At 39.3% G+C, this 24265-nt stretch overlaps 1 pseudogene; it reads right to left on the reverse strand.

Annotated features, from left to right (window-relative positions):
• Window positions 1-109: 109 nt before the first annotated feature.
• Window positions 110-17102, reverse strand: LOC138097794 (T-cell surface glycoprotein CD1b-2-like; annotated as a pseudogene).
• Between the last annotated feature and the right edge of the window lie 7163 nt (window positions 17103-24265).

Here is a 24265-nt window from a genome sequence, read left to right on the forward strand (position 1 = left end):
TCACCTTCCCAATCCTTTATTTCCACCTCTATTTAAGAAGAGGGTAATACTAAACAATTCCTGAACTTCCAGTCTCTTTTAATCTAGAAGTATCCTTTGGTTGGTCCACTTATCTCATTCTCTCATACAGCAAATATAGCGCTGACAGTGAGGCAGCAGTAACAGAGAGGCAGTGCAGGTAGTCTTGGAGAGAATGCCAAATGGGTCCGTGTGAGTGGCCACAGTACCTTGGTGCACATTCACACAGAGACCGCCTCTGAGAATGGAGATGCACAGGAGAAAGGGAGATTCTGAGAACCCCAGCCCCCATTTCACGGAGTCAGATACTGGAACAGTGAACCTATGCTCTTTATACCATTTTTATCATCACCATTAGTATCTCCTGCTTGGCTAATACTTGGCTAAATGTGCTGACAGACTTACTAGGACACGAAGATGATGTCCAGGAAGTATGGTACTCAGAGCTTGATCTTTACTCCACATTAATACTATAAAGGTTCCTCTGTCAATATGCCATGGTCCAAAGGGAAAACCTGAGTGGGAAAAAAAAAAAATTTCAAAATCTCAATTACTCCAATCAAGAGGATCAGTAAACAAGATCTTCCTTTACTGGTGAAAATTAGACTGAGATGGTAGAGATAAAAAGGTGACAATTTACCTCCAATTCCCTTAAGTTCCCTACAAAAATAAATACAACAAGTACCTTGAAGTCTACTCCAAAAAGGAAGACACACATCTCAGGTCCAGAAGTAAGATTTCTGCAAGCCTGAGGACACCAGAGGACGTTCCACTGAAGTACAAGGCAGTTGCCCATGTGAGCTGGTATCTAACGGTTGCCTGAGGACAGCTACTGAGCAATCCTACACAGTCTCAGTGACAGCCACAGTATCTAAAGAGTATTAAAACTACATACACATGGAGTATGGATGTGAGAATTTCTTGACAGAGAGAAACGTTTAAGTGAAGTAACTTAAGTGAAGTCGCTCAGTCGTGTACGACTCTTTGTGACCCTGTGGACTGTAGCCCACCAGGCTCCTCCGTCCATGGGATTCTCCAGGCAAGAATACTGGAGTGGGTTGCCATTTCCTTCTGCAGGGTGTTCCCAACCCAGGGATCGAACCTGGGTCTCCCGCATTGGAGGCAGACTCTGTAACCTCTGAGCCACCAGGGAAGCCACCAGGGAAAAGGTTTAAGTCATGTAAGAAAACTAAAACCAACTTATTTCACAAAAGTAAGTGAAACTCAAGCTAGGTTTGTTTCATAAATGGATCTTACAATGATAAAAGAAACAGAAGTCAACTACCTAAAAATGGCAAGAGAAACTTCTACTGTAGTAACCAATCGTTGTAAAAATTAATAACTTCCTCATTTCTACTCTGTAAGTCATTCTGTAATTTCATGCCTCTGAACTTCACATCAATATTTTAATTTGGAATCTCCCTATTTGTGAATTGTTTTTATATCCACAATAAACTCTTACTAAATATTACTCACTGATTTGGTGCTTTTAATTCTTTCATTTCTGGATTCTGGGCATGTTGATAAACTAAACAAAGGAAACTCAAGCAACTGTGTAGCCTCTGCTATAACTTTTGTTTTTTATGTTGTAATTTATACCATATGCCAAAAGTTAACTTCTAGATGTCCAAGCTGGATTTAGAAAAGGTAGAAGAATCAGAGATCAAATTGTTAACATCTGCTGGAACACAGATAAAGGAAGGAAACTCAAAAAAAAAAAAAAAAAAAGCATTAAAACTGCATACACATGGATTATGGATGTGAGAATTTCCTTCTGCATCATTGAGGGTTTCCCTAATAGCTCAACTGGTATAGAATCCACCTGCAATGCAGGAGACCTGGGTTCAATCCCTGGGTTGGGAGGATCACCCGGAGAAGGGAAAAGCTACCCTCTCCAGTATTTTGGCCTATACTGTCCATGGGGTGGCAAAGGGTCGGACACGGCTGAGCGACTTTCACTTTCTGCTTCATTGACTATGCTAAAGCCTTTGACTGTGTGGATCACAAATTTTTGAAAATTCTTCAAGAGATGGTTTGAGAAACCTGTATGCAGGTTGAGAAGCAACAGTTAGAAAAGGACATGGAACAACAAACTGGTGAAAACTGGGAAAGGAGTACATCAAGCCTGTATGTTTTCAATCTGATTATTTAGCTTCTGTGCAGAGTACATAATACCAAAAGCCAGGCTGGATGAAGCACAAGTTTTAATCAAGATTGTCAGGAGAAATATCAATAACCTAAGATGTGCAGATGACACTACACTTATGGAAAAAGCAAAGTGCAACTAAAGAGTCTCTTGATAAAGGTGAAATAGGAGAGTGAAAAGGCTGGCTTAAAACTCAATATTCAGGGGCAGTCCTAAGATGGTGGAGGAATAGGACAGGGAGACCACTTTCTCCCTCACAAATTCATCAAAAGAACATTTCAACACTGAGTAAACTTCACAAAACAACTTCTGAATGCTGGCAGAGGACATCAGGCACCCAGAAAAGCAGATCATTGTCTTCAAAAACAGGTAGGAAAAAATATAAAAGACGTAAAAAGAGACAAAAGAGGTAGGGAGGGAGCTCCGTCCAAGGAAGGGAGTCTTAAATAGAGACTTACCATTTCAAACACCAAGAAACACTCTCGCTGCTGAGTCTGTGGCAAGCCTTGGAAGCACAGAGGGCAACATAACAGGGAGGAAAATTAAATAAATAATTAAAACCAACAGATTACAAGCCCAATGGTAACTCCCCCAGTGGACAAGCAGCTCAGACGCCTGCATCTGCCACTAGCAACCGAGGGCTGGGCAGGGAGGTGCCAGCTGCAGTGCTTTTTAAGAATCCGGCCAGAATGCCCCGAGTGTAACCAGAGCAAACTAACTTGAGCTAGCAAAACAGACTGTGGGATACCTACCACGCAAAATGCTCTAACATAAGACACTGCCAGGACCGCACACAGAACAAAGGACGGAACAGAATTAGCTGGCTGCAAACCATCCATCTCCGGTGACAGACAGCCAGAGCATGAAGGGCCAGAAGGGGGCAATTGCAGCCCCAGAGAGACATTACCAAACTTCAATCAAGCTTGTTTGCTAACTAAGACTTCTTGGGGTTCTGGACAATCACCATCCGCCTAAGAAGGGGTGCCAGTTGTACACCCAGAAAACTGAGCAGGAGGGACAGGAAAGGCTATAAGTCACGGCGACTGTGCTCACCAAAACCCGACCTCCTCAGACCTGGGAAGGGCACAAAACGCAGGCCCAACCGAGTCTGCACCTCTGAGGACTACCTGAGTGCCTGAGCCTGAGCGGCTGAGACTGGGGAGGTGCATGCAGCCCTAAGCCAGCCTCAGATGGTTCCTGGTGGGGCAACCTAGAGCCTGAGTGGAGTTCGCCATGAGCAGGGGCAGGCCCAGTGTGGCTGAGACACTAGGAACACACGCCAGTGTTATTTGTCTTCAGCATCCCTCCCTCTCCACAGCGTGACTGAACAAGTGAGCCTAAAAAAGAAAAGAAAAAAAACTGTCCACCACCACCCCCTTATGTCAGGGTGGAAAACAGACACTGAAGAGACCAGCAAACAGAAGAAGATAAAACAGAGGGAACAGCCTTGGAAGTGACAGGTGCAATAGATTAATACCCTGTCGTTAGTACCAGCTACAAAGGAAGGGGCCTATAGATCTTGAGAAATATAAGTTGGTTGAAGGAACTATCCGAAAATGAACTGAACCCACACTGCCCACAACAACACTAGAGAAAGTCCCAGATATACCTTTACTATTTTTACAATCATTCTTTTTTTGTTGTTGTTTATTTGGTTTTTCTTCTTTTCTTTTTCTTTTTTTTATTTTAACATTTTTTTAATTTTTAAGTTCTCTATTTCTCCTTTAATTTTTATTTTTATAACCTACTATTACTATTCAAAAAAAAGACCCTATTTCTAAAGCAAATGCCGTGTGTGTGTGTGTGTATATATATAGAGAGAGAGTGTGTGTGTTGTGTGTGTGTGTGTAGTTGTTGTTGTGGTTTTTTTCTTTTTAATAATTCTTGTGACTTTTTTTTTTCTTTTCTTTTTCCTTTTCTTTCTTCTTCTTCTTTTCTTTAATATTGTATTTTTGAAAATCCAACCTCTACTCTAGATTTCTAATCTTTGCTTTTTGGTAATTGTTATCAATTTTGTGCCTTTCAAAACCCAATCTTCAGTGCCCATTTTTACTTGAGAGAGAGATTACTGGCTTGACCGCTTTCTCCTCCTTTGGACTCTCCTTTTTCTCGACCAGGTTGTCTCTGTCTCCTCCCTCCCCCTTCTCTTCTCTACCAGACTCTGTGAATCTCTGTGTGTTCCAGACAGTGGAGAACACTTAGGGAACTGGTGACTGACTGGATCTGTGTCTCTCCTTTTCATTTCCCTCTTTTATCCTCCTCACCACCTCTGTCTCTGTCCTCCCTCCTCTCTTTTCTATATAATTCCATGAACATCTCTGAGTGGTCCAGACAGTGGAGTGCACATAAGGAAGTGATGACTGGCTAGCTTGCTCACTCCTCTTCTGACCCCACTTCATCTCATTCCAATCACCTATAACTACCCCTTCCCTCTTCTCTTCTCCATGTAACTCAGTGAACTTCTCTGGCTGTCCCTCAATGTGGAGAAACTTTTCATCTCTAACCTAGATGTTTTATCATTGGTGCTGTGTAGATGGAGAAATCTTGAGGCTACTGTAAAAATAAAACTGAAAACCAGAAGCAGAAGGCTTAAGTCCAAATCCTGAGAACATCAGAGAACTCCTGACTCCAGGGAACATTAATCAATAGGAGTTCATCAAACACCTCCATACCTACACTGAAACCAAGCACCACCCAAGGGCCAACAAGTTCCAGAGCAAGATATACCATGCAAATTCTCCAGCAACACAGCAACACACCCCTGAACTTCAATATACAGGCAGCTCAAAGTTGCTGCAAAACCATTGACATCTCATAACTCATTACTAGACACTTCATTGCACTCCAGAGAGAAGAAATCCAGCTCCACCCACCAGAACTCCTACACAAGCTTCCCTAACCAAGAAACCTTGACAAGCACCTGATACAACCCCACCCACAGTGAGGAAACTCCATAATAAAGAGAACTCCGCAAACTGCCAGAATACAGAAAGGCCACCCCAAACGCAGCAATATAACCAAGATAAAGAGATAGGCAATACCCAGCAGGTAAAAGAACATGATAAAGGCCCACCAAACCAAACAAAAGAGGAAGAGATAAGGAATCTACCAGACAAAGAATTCCAAATAATGACAGTGAAAATGATTCAAAATCTTGAAATCAAAATGGAATCACAGATAAATAGCCTGGGGACAAAGATTGAGAAGATGCAAAAAAGGTTTATCAAGGACCTAGAAAAATTAAAAAGAGTCAATATATAATGAATAATGCAATAAATGAGGTCAGAAACACTCTGGGGGCAACAAATAGTAGAAAAACGGAAGCAGAAGATGGGATTAGTGAAGTAGAAGATAGAATGGTAGAAATAAATGAATCAGAGAGGAAAAAAGAAAAACGAACTAAAAGAAATGAGGACAATCTCAGAGAACTCTCAGGACAATATGAAATGCTCCAACATTCGACTTATAGGAGTTCCAGAAGAAGAAGACAAAAAGAAAGACCATGAGAAAATACTTGAGGAGATAATAGTTGAAAACTTCCCTAAAATGGAGAAGGAAATAATCACCCAAATCCAAGAAACCCAGAGAGTTCCAAACAGGATAAACCCAAGGCAAAACATGCCAAAACACATATTAATCAGATTAACAAAGATCAAACACAAAGAACAAATATTAAAAGCAGCAAGGGAAAAGCAACAAATAATACACAAGGGATTCCTATAAGGATAACTGCAGATCTTTCAATAGAAACTCTTCAGGCCAGGGGGGAATGGCAAGACATACTTAAAGTGATGAAAGAAAATAAGCTACAGCCCAGATTACTGTACCCAGCAAGGATCTCATTCAAATATGAAGGAGAAATCAAAAGCTTTACAGACAAGCAACAGCTGAGAGAATTCAGCACCACCAAACCAGCTCTCCAACAGCTAAAGGATCTTCTCTAGACAGGAAACACAAAAAGGGTGTATAAACCTGAACCCAAAACAATAAAGTAAATGGCAACGGGATCATACTTATCAATAATGAACTTAAATGTAAATGGGTTGAATGCCCCAACCAAAAGGTAAAGATTGACTGAATGGATAGAAAAACAAACCCCTATATATGTTGTCTACAAGAGACTCACCTCAAAATAAGGGACACATAAAGAGTGAAAGTGAAGGGCTGGAAAAAGATATTTCACGCTAATAGAGACCAAAAGAAAGCAGGAGTAGCTATACACATATCAGATAAAATAGACTTTAAAACAAAGGCTGTGAAAAGCGATGAAGAAGGCCACTACATAATGATCAAAGGATCAATCCAAGAAGAAGATATAACAATTATGAATATATATGCACCAAACATAGGAGCACCGCAATATGTAAGACAAATGCTAACAAGTATGAAAGGGGAAATTAACAATAACACAATAATAGTGGGAGACTTCATACCCCACTCACACCGATGGACAGATCAACTAAACAGAAAATTAACAAAGAAACACAAACTTTAAATGATACAATAGACCAGTTAGACCTAATTAATACCTATAAGACATTTCATCCTAAAACAATAAATTTCACCTTTTTCTAAAGTTTTCACGGAACCTTCTCCAGGATAGATCACATCCTGCGCCATAAATCTAACCTTGATAAATTCAAAAAAACTGAAATCATTCCAAGCATCTTTTCCAGCCATAATGCAGTAAGATTAGATCTCAATTATATGAGAAAAACTATTACAAATTCCAACATATGGAGGCTGAACAACACGCTTCTGAATAACCAACAAATCACAGAAGATATCAAAATATGCATAGAAACAAATGAAAGTGAAAACACAACAACCGAAAACCTGTGGGACACTATAAAAGTAGTGCTAAGGGAAAGTTCACAGCAATACAACATACCTCAAGAAACAAGAAAAAGTCGATAAATAACCTAACTCTACACCTAAAGCAACTAGAAAAGGAAGAAATGGAGAACCCCAGAGTTAGTAGAAGGAAAGAAATCTTAAAAATTAGGGGAGAAATAAATGCAAAAGAAACAAAAGAGACCATAGCAAAAATCAACAAAGCCAAAAGCTGGTTCTTTGAAAGAATAAATAAAACTGACAAACCATTAGCCAGACTCATCAAGAAACAAAGGGAGAAAAATCAAATCAATAAAGGTAGAAATGAAAATGGAGAGATCACAACAGACAACACAGAAATACAAAGGATCATAAGAGACTACTATCAGCAATTATATGACAATAAAATGGACAATGTGGAAAAAATGGACAAATTCTTAGAAAAGTACAACTTTCCAAAACTGAACCAGGAAGAAATAGAAAATCTTAACAGACCCATCACAAGCACAGAAATTGAAACTGTAATCAGAAATCTTCCAGCAAATGAAAGCCCAGGTCCAGACGGCTTCAAAACTGAATTCTACCAAAAATTTAGAGAAGAGCTAACACCTCAGTTCAGTTAAGTTCAGTCACTCAGTGGTGTCCAACTCTTTGCAAACCCAGGAATCGCAGCACACCAGCCCTCCCTGTTCATCACGAACTCCCAGAGTTCACCCAGACTCATGTCCATTGAGTCAGTGATGCCATCCAGCCATCTCATCCTCTGTCGTCCCTGTCTCCTCCAGCCCCCAATCCCTCCCAGCATCAAAGTCTTTTCCAATGAGTCAACTTTTCCCATGAGGTGGCCAAAGTACTGCAGCTTCAGCTTTAGCATCATTCCTTCCAAAGAAATCCCAGGGCTGATCTCCTTCAGAATGGACTGGTTGGATCTCCTTGCAGTCCAAGGGACTATCAAGAGTCTTCTCCAACACCACAGTTCAAAAGCATCAATTCTTCAGCGCTCAGCCTTCTTCACAGTCCAACTCTCACATCCATGCATGACTACTGGAAAACCATAGCCTTGACTAGACGGACCTTAGTAGGCAAAGTAATGTCCCTGCTTTTGAATATGCTATCTAGGTTGGTCATAACTTTCCTTCCAAGGAGTAAGCATCCTTTGATTTCATGGCTGCATTCACCATCTGCAGTGATTTTGAGCCCCAAAAATAAAGTCTGACACTGTTTCCAATATTTCCCCATCTATTTACCACTGGAGTGATGGGACTGGATGCCATGATCTTCGTTTTCTGAATGTTGAGCTTTAGGCCAACTTTTTCACTCTCCTCTTTCACTTTCATCAAGAGGCTTTTTAGCTCCTCTTCACTTTCTGCCGTAAGGGTGGTGTCATCTGCATATCTGAGATTATTGATATTTCTCCCGGCATGCTTGATTCCAGCTTGTGTTTCTTCCAATCCAGCGTTTCTCATGATGTACTCTGCATAGAGGTTAAATAAGCAGGGTGACAATATACAGCCTTGAGGTACTCCTTTTCCTATTTGGAACCAGTCTGTTGTTCCATGTCCAGTTCTAACTGTTGCTTCTTGGCCTGCATACAGATTTCTCAAGAGGCAGGTGGCCTGGAATACCCATCTCTTTCAGAATTTTCCACAGTTTCTTGTGATCCACATAGTCAAAGGCTTTGGCATAATCAATAAAGCAGAAATAGATATTTTTCTGAAACTCTCTTGCTTTTTCCATGATCCAGCAGATGTTGGCAATTTGATCTCTGGTTCCTCTGCCTTTTCTAAAACCAGCTTGAACATCAGGGAGTTCATGGTTCACATATTGCTGAAGCCTGGCTTGGAGAATTTTGAGCTAACACTTATCCTACTCAAATTCTTCCAGAAAACTGCAAAGGAAGGTAAACTTCCAAACTCATTCTATGAGGCCACCATAACTCTAATACCAAAACCTGACAAAGACGCTACACAAAAAAGGAAATCTACAGGCCAATATCACTGATGAACATAGATGCAAAAATCCTTAACAAAATTCTAGCAATCAGAATCCAACAACACATTAAAAATATGTTACACCATGACTAAGTGAGCTTTATCCCAGGGATGCAAGGATTCTTCAATATCTACAATTCAATAAATGTAATTCACCACGTTAACAAATTGAAAAATAAAAGCCATATGATTATCTCAATAGAAGCAGAGAAATCCTTTGACAAAATTCAACATCCATTTATGATAAAAACTTTCCAGAAAGTAGGAATAGACAGAAAATACCTCAACATAATAAAAGCTATATGCGACAAACCCACAACAAACATTATCCTCAATGATGAAAAATTGAAAGCATTTCCCCTAAAGTCAGGAACAAGACAAGGGTGCCCACTTTCACCGCTACTATTCAACATAGTTCTGGAAGTTCTGGCCACAGCAATCAAAGCAGAAAAAGACATAAAAGGAATCCAAATTGTAAAAGAAGAAGTAAAACTCTTACTGCAGATGACATGATCCTCCACAGAGAAAACCCTTAAGTCTCCACCAGAAAATTACTAGAGCTAATCAATAAATATAGTAAAGTTGCAGGATATAAAATCAACACACAGAAATACCATGTATTCCTATACACTAATAATAAGAAAGTAGAAAAAGAAATTAAGGAAACAATTCCATTCACTATTTCAATGAAAAGAATAAAATACTTAGGAATATATCTACCTAAAGAAACTAAAAACCTATATATAGAAAACTATAAAACGCTGATGAAGCAAATCAAAGAGGACACTAATAGATGGAGAAATATACCATGTTCATGGATCGGAAGAATCAATATAGTGAAAATGAGTATACTACCCAAAGCAATCTACAAATTCAATGCAATCCCTATCAAGCTACCAGCGGTATTATTCACAGAGCTAGAACAAATAATTTCATAATTTGTATGGAAATACAAAAAACATCAAATAGCCAAAGCATTCTTGAGAAGGAAGAATGGAACTGGAGGAATCAACTTGCCTGAATTCAGGCTCTACTACAAAGCCACAGTCATCAAGACAGTATGGTACTGACACAAAGACAGAAATCTAGATCAATGGAACAAAATAGAAAGCCCAGAGATAAATCGACGCACCTATGGACACCTTATCTTCGACAAAGGAAGCAAGAATATACAATGGAGTAAAGACAATCTTTTTAACAAGTGGTGCTGGGAAAACTGGTCAACCACTTGGAAAAGAATGAAACTAGATCACTTTCTAACACCATACACAAAAATAAACTCAAAATGGATTAAAGATCTAAATGCAAGACCAGAAACTATAAAACTCCTAGAGGAGAACATAGGCAAAGCACTCTCTGACATAAATCAAAGCAGGATCTTCTATGATTCACCTTCCAGAATACTGGAAATAAAAGCAAAAATAAACAATGGGATCTAATTAAAATTAAAAGCTTCTGTACAACAAAGGAAACTATAAGCAAGGTGAAAAGACAGCCTTCTAAATGGAAGAAAATAATAGCAAATGAAGCAACTGACAAAGACCTAATCTCAAAAATATACAAGCAACTCCTGCAGTTCAATTCCAGAAAAATAAATGACCCAATCAAAAAATGAGCCAAACAACTAAATAGACATTTCTACAAAGAAGACATACGGATGGCTAACACACACATGAAAAGATGCTCAACATCACTCATTATCAGAGAAATGCAAATCAAAACCACAATGAGGTACTATTTCACACCAGTCAGAATGGCTGCAATCCAGAAGTCTGCAAGCAATAAATGCTGGAGAGGGTGTGGAGAAAAGGGAACCTTCCTACACTGTTGGTGGGAATGCAAACTAGTACAGCCACTATGGAGAACAGTGTGGAGATTCCTTAAAAAACTGGAAATAGAACTGCCTTATGACCCAGCAATCCCATTGCTGGGCATACACACTGAGGAAACCAGAATTGAAAGAGACACGTGTACCCCAGTGTTCAACACAGCTGTTTATAATAGCCAGGACATGGAAGCAACCTAGATGTCCATCAGCAGATGAATGGATAAGAAAGCTGTGGTACATATACACAATGGGTTATGACTCAGCCATTAAAAGAATACATTTGAATCCGCTCTAATGAGGTGGATGAAACTGGAGCCAATTATATAGAGTAAAGTAAGCTAGAAAGAAAATCACCAATACAGTATACTAACACATATATATGGAATTTAGAATGATGGAATGATAACCCTGTATGTGAGACAGCAAAAGAGACACAGATGTAAAAACAGATTTTTGGACTCTGTGGGAGAGGGAGAGGGTGGGATGATTTGGGAGAATGGCATTGAAACATGTATACTATCATGTAAAAAATGAATCGCCAGTCTAGGTTCGATACAGGATACAGGATGCTTGGGGCTGGTGCCCTGGGAAGACCCAGAGAGATTATATGGAGAGGATGGTGGGATGGGGGTTCAGGATTGGGAACTCATGTGCTCCTGTGGCAGATTCATGTCGATGTGTGGCAAAACCAATTCAGTATTATAAAGTAAAAAATAAATAAATTAAAAAATAATTTAAAAATCAATATGCAGAAAACTAAGATCATGGAAGCTGTTCCCATCACTTGACAGCAAATAGATGGGGAAAAATGGAAACAGTGACAGATTTCATTTTCTTGGGCTCCAAAATCACTGTGGACGATGACTGCAGGCACAGAATTGAGACACTTGCCCTTGGAAGAAAAGCAATGGGAAACCTAGGCAGCATATTGAAAAGAAGAGACATCACCTTGACAACAAATGTCTGTATTGTCTAAGTCATGGTTTTTCAAGTAGTCATATACAAATGTGAGATTTGGACCACGAAGAAAGCTGAGTGCCTAAGAATTGATGCTTTCAAACTGTGGTGCTAAAGAAGACTCTTGAGAATCCCTTGGACAGCAAAGGGATCAAACCAGTGTATCGTAAAAGAAACCAACCTTGAATATTCATTGGAAGGATAGATGCGGAAGCTGAAGCTGAAGCTCCTATACTTCAGCCACTTGATGTGAAGAGTCGACTCATTGGAAAAGACCCTGATGCTGGGAAAGATTGAGAGCAAGAGGAGAAAGGGGCAACACAGGATGAGATTATTGGATAGCATCACTGATTAAATGGACATGAATTTGAGCAACCTCCAGATTTGTGATGAACAGGGAAGCCTGGTGTGCTGCAGTCCATGAGGTCACAAAGAGTTGGACAGGACTGAGAGACTGAACAACAACAACAATGTACGGATGTAAGAGTTGGACTGTTCAGAAGGTTGAGTGACAAAGAATTGATGTTTTCTAACTGAAGGGCTGAATAAGACTCTTGAGAGTTCCTTGGACTGCAAGGAGATCAAACCAGTCAGTCTTAAAGGAAGTCAACCATGAATATTCATTGGATAGACTGATGATGATGAAGCTGAAGCTCCAGCACTTTGGCCACCTGATGGAATGAGCTGATGAATTGGAAAAGACTCTGATGCTGGGAAAGATGAAAGGCAAAAGGAGAAGGGAGTGGCAGAGGATGAGATGATTAGATAGCTTCACTGATTCAATGGACATGAATTTGAGCAATCTCCAGGAGACCATGAAGGACACTGAAGCCTGGCATGCTGCAGTCCGTGGGGTCACAAAGATTCAACACAACTTAGCTATTAAACAACAACATCAAATCCTAGCCATTGTTCTCTTGAGACTCAAACTGTCCCAACTATGATATGGGAGTTTTTTCAACCCAGGCGCTTATGAATCCTTTTGTCATACATTTATCATTGAGCTTCCCTTTACCTTCTGATATGGCAAAGGTGTTCCAGACTCTTGGAGAAACTTCCAGCTCTAAAGTAGAAATCAGCCATTTCTCCAAGATACTTTAGTTCCTTGTAGTGGGAAAATATTATGTGAAAGCCTTAATCTGAGTTCTAAGCCTTCATTTTAGGTTTTTTTAAGTGTCCAGAACACTTTTGTAAGTCTTAATATTATGTTTTTTTATTTATACTTGCAATTCAAGTTTAAAACTACAGAGTTTTACTCATTTCCTCACATCAACTTTTCCACATAGAAAAATTCTAGTTTCCTGTGAATCAACACAATTATGTACTCACTTAAACCCACTATATGCTATATTCCATACTATCCACCGGTCTCACTAAACACCATATCTCGCTAGCCTATACACACAAGATAGCTTTAGAATAACAATAAAAACACTACACACAAAAACATGATTTGGGCCAGAAATCCACCAAGAGCAAGCTCTTCTCTCAAGGAACTTATAAGTAGAAAGAAAAGAAAAACAATAAGAACCATAGTGTTCTGGGTATGAGTAAAGTGGATCTATGCAAGATACCAGTCAAGAGAGGGTTACTTCCACTGTAGCACTAAGGAAGGCTTTCTGGAGAAAAAAAGCTGCTCAGCTAACCATTATAAGCAGAAAATCATCCAGGCCAAGATGGAGACATTTTGTTCAAAATGCTCAGCAGCTCTGCAAATACAATTATCTCAGCATAATTACAGTTAGTTCAATTTGAAAAATGACATTTCTGCAGAAGCAAGAAAAAAAAGTTTTAAATAAGAAGTCAAAGGCATGTCACCTTGAAGTTGTGTACATATTTCATTTATTCCCAGGTATGTTCTTTCTCACAAATCACATCTATGAAATCTGAGTGGATCTTGCTAGTGATATTGTCTCATAACAATTTTCATTTATGTTTCTGCTAGTGTATAAGTTATGATTTATCTTACAACCTACAGGAAGAATGATTTGATCAAATGTGATGATCATTTGAAAAAATATGATGAGATTGATTCCTAGGCTGACAACTTGAGTTTCAGGGTTCCTGGATACTTATTCCAAGTGGAAAAGGAGACATTCAGGGCTCATGAGATATTCTGATATGACCTGTTAAGAACACAAGCAAAAAATTGCTCTTCTTAATTGATATTTGTACACTATGTTCATAGCAGCATTATTCACAACAGGCAAAAAGTGACTGTTGAATTAACCCAAGTGTCTGTTGAGAGATCAACAGGTAAACAAAACAGTCTTTAATAGGGAAGAAATTCTAATACAGATCACCACATGAATGAATTATGAGGAGATAATGTAATAACCATTCACAAAAAGGCAAATGATTCCACTTCTAGAGGTGCCTAGAGTACAGAGATTCACGGAGAGAGAAAGTAGAATGGTGGTTGCCAGAGTCTGAGGGAGCAAGGATTGGGGAAGGTGGTTTAATGGGCATAGACTTCTAGTTTTTCAAGATGAAAAGAGTTCTATAGATTGGCTGCATAAAATGTGAATGTACTTAAGACTACTAAACTATATGTGTAAAAATGGCTAATGCAGTAAATTTTCCATGATGTAATTTACTGCAATTTAAAGTAAATTTACCTACAGATGGAAATTGGAGAAACTTTCTAGTGGAAATATTGAGGCTAAAAAGGCATAATATTAATAGATAAAACAGAGGGAAAAAATAAAACGATGGACAGAAAAGAAAGATTAAAAAATGAAAACTCACCAGCATCTCCTAAACCATAATGCACGGCATATAGAAAGGATCAAGGAGGGCACTATTATTGCCACAAGTATCGAGCCAATGGATGCGGGGTGTCCTGGCAATTGGGAGAAGACAAAGGGATATCACTTCAAACCCATTCTCTGGTTCTCCAGGCCTTCTTGCCCACCCAAGTGTCAACACCCACTTTTGTGCTTACCTGCTTTTGATGATTGGACATCTCTGATTCCCTTTCTCATATTCCCAGATGGCATATTCTCACAGCCAAACACAGTCTGTTCTTCTTGCCCCATCCCACCCAGTTTATAGTCCTTCATTCTTACCTATTGCCTGCCTTAGTTCAGCTATTTTCAGTCCTCTGGCACTGGAGTCCCAGAAATGAATCTCAAACTCTCTCTCTCTTTGTCTCTCCCTTCCTACCTCTCCCTCTGTCACTCTTTCTTCCCCCTCTCCTTCCCTCCCTCCTTAGCTCATCCATCCAGTTTCTCCCCTTCCTCAGGAGTGCCCTCTGTTCTTGAAGACCACCTCCTCCCATCCCCAGTTGGGCTCCAGTTCCTTCTCACCCCAGTACAGGATGATGTCCTGGTCTCCTAGACTGCTGTGCTTCACTTGGCAACTCAGGCCAGCCACCTCCCCAGCTGCCACATCCAGGGTTACTCGGATATACCAAGTCAAATCAGCATTGGGCATGATGTCCCCTTGCTGAGGGCCAGGCTGCTCCTGCTCGCCCCTCATTCACATCACCCACAGAGGATTTGGGCAGAATCCTGAGACATGGCACACCAGCAGTAGGCAGCCAGGCCCAGGAGTGGGGCCACTGGACAGCCAGGCCTCAGGCTTCACTGGGGTAGGAAGGAGCAGTAAGAATGTCAGATTATGACTCTAATCCAGAGCATGGGGATTCGGAAACACAAATTTGGATAGTTGCTTCTTCCACTCCGATGGGAATCAGATCACTTATTGATTAAACACCTCTCAACTTAGGTGTTCTCTACTTTTGAATTTAAAGAAGGTGGTGGGAGGTATAATAGAAAAGTCTTGGGGAGAGGACAAGACTAACCTTGCTTCTGCAGGTCTGCTTTCGCTGCATCGAGGACACCCAGGAGATATCAAGGACAGGTTTCTGAGAGGAGCTTCTCAATGATATTGGAGGTGCCTTGATACTGAGTCATGATTGCACAAAACTTCTGCCCCCTGCTGCCGCTGTCTGGTGCAGGCACACAGGAATCATTCTGGATCCTCACAAAATCCAATCCTCCTAAAGCTCCTCTCAAAGAGCTTCCTACGGCCTCCCCAGAATGCAGCTCACAGCCTACTATGACCTGGATCACAAAGGGGTCTGTGTAAAGGAAAACTGAGACAAGTTATTAAAATGCAAACAATGAAGAAAAGGATGAGGAAAAGACATAGGCCTTTCGATTTTAGTGGCAAGAAAAGTCTGAGGTGTGAAATTATAACTCAAAAACCAATTGCAGTATTCAGGACTTTTCAGGAAGAAGAGCATTGGTTAGATGTATGCCTATCGTAAACGGTGGGGATGGGCTCTTTTAAGGATGTACAGTGGGCAAGAGGGGAGAAGAGGACCAATGTGTGATGGAGTCAGGAGGCCAGCATTCCAGGGTGAAGGGGAAGGTTACACTGAGAGAGATTAGGCAGCAGATGCTGGAGGATATGAATTGGAGGATGGGGAAGTCATACTTTAGTTCATTCAGGCACACAGTAGGAAAACGAGTTTTCCCTAGGTTTTGAGAGTGGCAAGTGACATACATGCAAAACAGGAAACAGCTACAAAGCAGAAACATCATCTGTTACACAAAAGTGCAAGAAACGGGAAGAATCTGGGATCCTGGGTGGAGGTAAGGAGTCAGGGTTGGAGACTACTCTGGAGAGCTGTATGCATGCAGTTGAGTAAAGAGGGAAGGAGTAGACCATGATCAGAGGAAATATTAGCCTGACCAAGGGAGAGAAAAGTCAGTGAGAGTCTCTCCAGATCAGAGGACTGTACTCACATTCCAACTGGAACTCACTGACATGGTCCTGCGCAACCTGAGTGAATCCAATGAAGTAGACTCGGAATGGGTCCTGCAGCTCAGTCATCTCCTCATCACTAAAGTTCCCCTTGGACCAGGACTTCAGGAAAATGATAGTGCCCAAGTCAGAGTCCCAGCCTTGAATTTGCAAATCATCCAACCAGCCTGAGCCTTGGTTTTGAGCCAGGAGCTTTTGGCAAAGGTCCAAATAGGGATGATATGGTAGGAGGTTGGCCACTGGAACACTGTGTTGGTGGAAGGTTGAAAAGAATGAGGAAAAATGTAGAGTCAGGATGGAATGAAAAAGCACCCAGAGTCAGAACAATATAGAGCCTGAAACAGTTCTCTTCCCAAGGCTTCTGACTCCATCCCCAGCCTCCAGAATAGGGGAGAGGGCTGGAGACAGCAGAGCCCAGACCCTTAGCAGCAGCTGTGTCATGCTTTTATCCAGAACCCCTGCACCTGTGCTGGGAGCAGCCAGAGTTACTCTTACTGTCCTTATTGTCACCACCTGGGAGGATAACCGCTAACAATAGAAGAGGTAGAAGCAACATTTCACTGGGAAGTAGAACTTAATGACGCTCAGAGCTGGTATTTAATCCCTTATTTCAGCAAGCCTTTTTTTCAGTACTCTAAATTGACTTCCTCTCTCCCCCAGCTGAAAAATCTCTGACCCAAATGGCATATCTCAGAAAAACTGTACCTTCCACAGCTCTAGACTCCCACTCTGCCTCTCATTTCCGTTCCATGAACTCAGTCTCTTTTATACTTACTACCTTGGAAAATGCAAATGATGATGTAAGGTTATTTCACCTTCCGAATTCTTGTTTCCACATCTCTGAGATAAGAGGATAATATTAAACAATTTCTCAGTTTCCAGTTTTTTAATCTAGAATATCTTTGGCTTCTCTACCTATCTTGTTCTCTCTCCCCATTGCCTTCTCACCGCTGGCACTTTGTCATTACCTCTTCCCAACATCTCAATGGCCCTTCTTTCTTATCTCATTCTTCTTACCTGGCTTTTTAATTCCACGTTAAATTTTTTGAGTGTGCACGTGTGTTAAAAATCACTGTCTTTTTTACGTTTGATTCTGGGATCCAAATCCCAGAGTTAAATATAATAAATAGTTTATAATCTGAGCAAAATTCTCTTACACCACAGGAATTTTTGAGGGTGAAAATTACATTGGCCAATGGTATGTGACCTTCTTTTCAGTAGCTCTTCTTCTCTTCTACTTTCAGTGACCAATGTTCATGAGACAAAACTTCAGGAATTATGCCCCAACTTCAGGCCAAGTCAAAATAACTTTTTGTAGTAGGCTCATTAACAGTAGAACTTCCTTCTCCTTTTGTAGTATTTTATAATCTCCATCTATATTTTGGTCTTTCCTATTACCAAATAAAGCATTGCTATGTCAGCAAGTAACGACGTTTTTTCACCAAAAGTTCAGAGATGTTTGTCTTAAGATGTCATATCTTATGTCCTCTTTATATACATTTGGTAAGTTTTTACAATACACTTAGAATTCACTGGAGAAATATTTGGACTGCAATCAGTATGTTGGCTCTCAGGATAATTTTTGTTTTTCTCCACTTAGGAAAAATATTCCAAATTTGTGGATATATATCATCTACATTTTGAGTGTAAAGAGAGGTTTTCACTAAGTCATCTTATTTACATAGACAAGAAGATACAAAATGAGTAATAATACATGCTTTTTTCCTGGAAATAAAATAGACTTCATCCAAGATTTTCACTACCTAATTATAAAATCAAGAATAAAAAATTCCAAAGTAAGGAAGTTTGAACAATATTCCCAGAATCCAGTACATCATATAATCTCATTCACTTTTTGTGTAACAACCACAGACAACAGCATTCACACAACATTAACTGCCTGTACATCATGACATTACACCATTGTTTGTTCTTTGTAAGCTTTGAGTTGGACACTCAAGATTCAGTTTATACAACAAACTATAGATTCACTGGCAAGAGCAAATTTTATGTGTGGGCATAACCAGTAGGTAATTCTCTTATACAACAAATATAGCACAGACAGTGAGGTAGCAGTAACACAGAGGTAGTGCAGGTAGTCTCGGAGAGAATACCAAATGGATCAGTGTGCGTGGCCACAGCACCTTGCTGTACGTTCCCAGAGAGACCTGCTCTGAGAATGCAGACACACCATAGAAAGAGAGATTCTGAGAACCCCAGCCCCCATTTCAGGGAGTCAGACACCGGAAAAGTGAATCTGTGCTCTTGTACTGTTGCCATCACCATTAGTATCTCCTACTTGCCTAAAACTTGGTTAAAGGTATTGACAGACTCACTGGGACATGAAGAGGATGGCCAGGAATAAGTGCCCTCAGAACTTAATTTTTTTTCCACACTAATCCTGTAAAACACAGTCCAGTTTTCTTGGGCTCTCCTAGTGGCTCAGATGACAAAGAATCTGCCTGCAATGCAGGAGACTCGTGTTCAGGTCCTCTCTCAAAAGCCCATGTTGCCAAAGCAAAGACCTGAGTGGAAATAAATTATTTCTGAGTCTCAGTTACTCCAGCCAAGAAGCTCAGAAGACAAGATCCTGTCTTTATTGGTGAAAAGCAGAGTGAAAGGGTAGCGATGAAAAGGTAAAAATTTACCTCTGATTCCCTTAAGTTCCCTAAAAAACCAAATACAACAAATATCTTACAGTCTACTCCAAAAGCAGGAAAAACATACACCCTGGGTCCAGAATTAAGATTTCTAAGCCTGAGGACAACAGAGGACCTTCCACTGAAATACAAGGCAGGTGCCCAAGTGAGCCGGTATCTAATGGTCGCCTGAGGGCAACTACTGTGTGCAATCTTATACAGTCTGAGTGGTGTTCACAGTATCTAAGAGTATTAGTATTAACTACAAATGGAGTCTGGGTTTGAGAATTTCCTGAGAAGACATTTAAACCATGTAAGAAAAATGAAATCTGGCTTATTTCAAGAGTGTAAGTGAAATTTAACCTAGATTATTCTTTGTAAATGGCTCTGACAATCATAAAAGAAACATAGTCATCTTCCTAAAACTGGCATGAGAAACTTCCACTGTAATAACCAATCACTGTAAAAATTAATAACATCCTCATTTTTACTCTGTAAGTCATTCTGTAAATTCAGATCCCCAAGCTTCACATCAGTCTTTGAATTTGGAAGCTCCCTGTTTGTGAACTGTTTTTATATCCACCATAAACTCTTACTAAATATTACTCATTTATTTAGGGATATTAATTTTGACATTTCTGGGGTTTTGGCAAGATGTTACACTAAACAAAAGAAATTGAAGCAAATGAGTAACCTGTGGTATTACTTTTTGTTTTTAATGTTGTGATTTTAACCAAGTGCTAATAGTTAACAGTAGATCTGAAAATGACCAGTATATTTTGACCTACTTATTTATATACGCACTCATTCATTTTTTTTAACAAGGACTTATTGAGTGCCTACGGTTTGCACATATATCTCTACACTACCTCTTCACCACCCAAATTGTCATCACCCACCCCAACTTAGGGTTTCCTTTGTGGTTCAGATCGTAAAGAATCTGCCTGTGATGTAGGAGGCCCGGGTTTGATCCCTGGGTCTAGAAGTTTCCCTAGAGAAGGAAATGGCTACCCACTCCAGGATTCTTGCCTGGAGAATCCCATGGACAGAGTAGCCTGATAGGCTGGAGTCCACGGGGTCCAAAGAGACAGACACGACTGAGCACTAACACATCCCATTTTATGTCAAACTTGAAAGTGAATTCACAGACTCCCTTTTAGCTCAGGAACATTGCTTGGCTTAGTCTTGTCCAGGATCCATAGTTTTCTTTTTTTCTTAATATATATATTTTATTGAAGTATAATTGACTTATAATGTTTCATCTACACAGCAAGATGATTCAATTATACATATATATATTATTTTTGAATTTTTTTAATAAAAGGACATTTTATTTTATTTTATTTTTTATTTTTACTTTGTTTTACTTTACAATACTGTATTGGTTTTGCCATACATTGACATGAATCCACCACGGGTGTACATGCGATCCCAAACATGAACCCCTCCTCCCACCTCCCTCCCCATAACATACCTCTGGGTCATCCCCGTCCACCAGCCCCAAGCATCCTGTATCCTGCATAGGACATAGACTGGCGATTCGTTTCTTACATGATACTATACATGTTTCAATGACATTCTCCCAAATCATCCCACCCTCTCCCTCTCCCTCTCCCTCAGAGTCCAAAAGTCCACTCTACACATCTGTGTCTCTTTTGCTGTCTCGCATACAGGGTCACCATTGCCATCTTTCTAAATTCCATATATATGTGTTAGTATACTGTATTGGTGTTTTTCTTTCTGGCTTACTTCACTCTGTATAATCGGCTCCAGTTTCATCCATCTCATTAGAACTGATTCAAATGTATTCTTTTTAATGGCTGAGTAATACTCCATTGTGTATATGTACCAAAGCTTTCTTATCCATTCATCTGCTGATGGACATCTAGGTTGTTTCCATGTCCTGGCTATTATAAACAGTGCTGCGATGAACATTGGGGCACATGTGTCTCTTTCAGTTCTGGTTTCCTCGGTGTGTATGCCCGGCAGTGGGATTGCAATAAGTGGGATAAGGCAATAAGTGCAATAAGTGGGATAAGGCAGTTCTATTTGCAATTTTTTAAGGAATCTCCACACTGTTCTCCATAGTGGCTGTACTAGTTTGCATTCCCACCAACAGTGTAGGAGGGTTCCCTTTTCTCCACACCCTCTCCAGCATTTATTGCTTGCAGACTTTTGGATCGCAGCCATTCTGACTGGTGTGAAGTGGTACCTCATTGTGGTTTTGATTTGCATTTTTCTAATAATAAGTGATGTTGAGCATCTTTTCATGTGTTTGTTAGCCATCCGTATGTCTTCTTTGGAGAAATGTCTATTTAGTTCTTTGGCCCATTTTTTGATTGAGTCATTTATTTTTCTGGAATTGAGTTGCATAAGTTGCTTGCATATTTTTGAGACTAGTTGTTTGTCAGTTGCTTCATTTGCTATTATTTTCTCCCATTCAGAAGGCTGTTTATTTTTCATTTATAGGTTATTACAGATATTTACTATAGTTCCCTGTGCTATAGAGTAAAACTTGTTGCTTGTTGCATATCTATTTTTTTAATTAGAAATCTAGCATTCTATTCATACCAAGTCAAACAAATGGAATCAAAATGTCATTAATTTTTTAATTAAGTAAAAATTCATGCTTTCTAAATTATATATATTATACACATTATTTCTATATATGTATACAGAAGTTTTTCTACTACTCCAGATAAAGGTTTTAGAAAGAACATCAGAACAAAAAATAAATAAATAAATAAAAAGGTGGAGAAATTAGAAAACACAAATTAAATGAAATGGGAGCTCTGAATGTGAAATAGAAAAAAATGAAACAAACTAGATAAAAGTATAAGATCATCATACAGCCCAGTTATTTTTAAGCATGGCTACTCATTAGAAATATATCTGTAGCTCTGGAAAAAAGAAAATAATACCTGAGCATTTGTATTTTTCAAAATTTTCCAAAATAATTCTGATATGCATCTGGATTTTGAAAAGTGATGAGATCTTTCTATTAAACTGTAGTTTGGGTAGTATAAGGTTCTATTTTTCTATTGACCAATCATGATATAATGGTATTAAGTGAGTAATACTTATATAATCACAATATTAAAAGATGTTTAGGTTTCACCATCAAGAGCCAGACAAAAAACAAAATTACAATTGCAAGCCATAATGGGAACATGATTAACTTAATATAAAATAATTACATACAATTGGGGGGGCAAGCAGAGTGATATGATAAGTGGAAGTGCATGCACGCACATGTTTTCATCTGCTCAGTCAGTCTATGCCTTTTGGTTGGTGCATTTATTCCATTTACATTTAAGGTAATTTATTGATAAGTATGATTCTATTACCACTTTCTTAATTATTTTGTGTTTATTTTCTGTAGGTTTTTCATTCTTTTGTGTTTTCTGCCTAGAGAAATTCCTTTAACATTTGTTGTAAAGTTGGTTAGGTGGCGCTGAATTCTCTCAACTTTTACTTGTCTGGAAAGCTTTTGATTTCTCCATCAAATCTGAATGAGAGTCTAGCTGGGTAGAGTATTTTTGGTTGTAGTTTCTTCTCTTTCATCACTTTAAATGTATTGTGCCATTCCCTTCTGACTTGTAGAGTTTCTGTTGAGAAATCAGCTGATAGCCTGAAGGAAGTTCCCTTGCATGTTATTTGTCATTATTCCCTTGTTGCTTTTAATATTTTATCTTTGTCTTTAATTTTTATCAGTTTGATTATATATGTCTTGGTATGTTCTTCCCTGGGTTTATCCTGCCTGGGACTTGCTGTGCTTCCTGGACTTCATTGACTATTTCACTTCCCATGTTAGAGATATTTTCGGCTATTTTCTTCAAATATTTTCTCTTCAAATATTTCAGGATCCATAGATTCTTAAGTATTAGAGAAAAACCTCAAAATTGATCTGAAAGGGACATCTTTTCAGTGAAAATTTGCGTGCCTCCCCAGTTACTTGGACACAGAGAGGTTTAAACTTCTGAGACAGACTGATTTACTGATTAGTTATGGTTCTCTACCTTTTAAGACTGCACATAATGAGGTCCATATCAGCCTTGTAGCTGAATAACAGATACAGATCCAGGTAAATCTGGATTTCAAATTCTAGTATCAAATTTTATTTTATGGTTTGCTGCACCTGCTATTGATGAGGAAACTACTGCTAGTCTACTTGTTACTACTTTATAAGCAATTTGTCTCTCTAAAGATTTTCCATCTTTCTTCCATTATTATATAATGGAACATCTTAGACTCTTGAGTTTCTATTATAGTGTGAGTATCTCACAATTGTTTATTCATTTTTCACTGAGGTGAAACATAACAAAAATGACTAATCTTAAAGTGCACAATTCAATGACATGTAGTATACTATTTTGTTGTGCAACATACCAGCTCTAACAATTTCCAAAACATTTTTGTCACCCCAAAAATATCTTGTATCCATTAAGCAGTGAAAACCACCATTTTTCCTTCACCTCAAACCATTACCAATAATCTTCTTTCTGTCTCTGTGGATTTACCTATTTGAGATACTTCTTATGAATGGAATCGCATATTATGTGTCTTTTAATGTCTAATTTCTTTCACTTAGCATAATTCACTGATCATATTTTTGGAGTACATCACGGCTGCATCATGTATTACTCCTTCATTCCTTTTTGGGCTGGATAGTAGTCCATTGTATGTACATACCTTTTTTTGTTTGTTTATTTATTCACTTATCAATGAGAAGACATTTGTCCATTTCCTCCTATTTACTATTTATTATTCTAAAGGAGAACAGTCCTGGGTGTTCTTTGGAAGGAATGAGGCTAAAGCTGAATCTCCAGTACTTTGGCCACCTCACGCGAAGAGCTGACTCCTTGGAAAAGACTCTGATGCTGGGAGGGATTGGGGACAGGAGGAGAAGGGGACAACAGAGGATGAGATGGCTGGATGGCATCACTGACTCGATGGACGTGAGTTTGAATGAACGCCGGGAGTTGGTGATGGACAGGGAGGCCTGGCGTGCTGCAGTTCATGGGGTTGCAAAGAGTCAGACACAACTGAACAACTGAAATGAACTGAACTGATCTGATTG

The sequence above is a fragment of the Capricornis sumatraensis genome, chromosome 2, assembly GCF_032405125.1.
Source record: "Capricornis sumatraensis isolate serow.1 chromosome 2, serow.2, whole genome shotgun sequence".
NCBI lineage: Eukaryota > Metazoa > Chordata > Mammalia > Artiodactyla > Bovidae > Capricornis > Capricornis sumatraensis.